Below are 587 nucleotides of genomic sequence, written 5' to 3' on the forward strand. Positions count from 1 at the left end.
GAGCGCAGCCCCCATGCAGCCGATAGGGCACTTGCACATAGCTGGCCCGTACGCGCCTTCAGGACCCAACGCCTCTCGGCGCACGTGGCCCGCTGCAGCACGCCGGTGTTGTTCGAGTATTTTTTTTCTTCCCCCTCCTCCGCCCCCCAGTTCTTTCATTCATGGGGACGTGGGCGTCGCTGGCAAGGTCAAGCGTTTATTGCCCATCCCTCATCGCCCTTGAACCGAGTGGTAGCTGAGGGTCAATGGTCAACCACATTGCTGTGGATCTGAGGGGAGGGGAGGGGAGGGGGGGGTCACATGTGTGCCAGACCGGGCGAGGATGGCAGGTCCTTTCCCTGAAGGGCATGAGTGAACCAGATGGATAGTTTCATGGTGACCATTCCTGAGACTAGCTTTACCATTCCAGTTTTTATTAATTGAATTTAAATTCCACCAGCTGCTGTGGTGGGATTTGAAGTTGTGTCACCAGAACATTAGCCCGGGCCCCTGGTCCAGAGGTATTACCATCACGCCACTGTCTCCCCCTAAAAATCTAAATTGCATGGTGTCAAGGAGATATAATAATTCTCAATGTTATTGGAATT

This window comes from Cetorhinus maximus, chromosome 6 (genome assembly GCF_964194155.1).
Source record: "Cetorhinus maximus chromosome 6, sCetMax3.hap1.1, whole genome shotgun sequence".
NCBI lineage: Eukaryota > Metazoa > Chordata > Chondrichthyes > Lamniformes > Cetorhinidae > Cetorhinus > Cetorhinus maximus.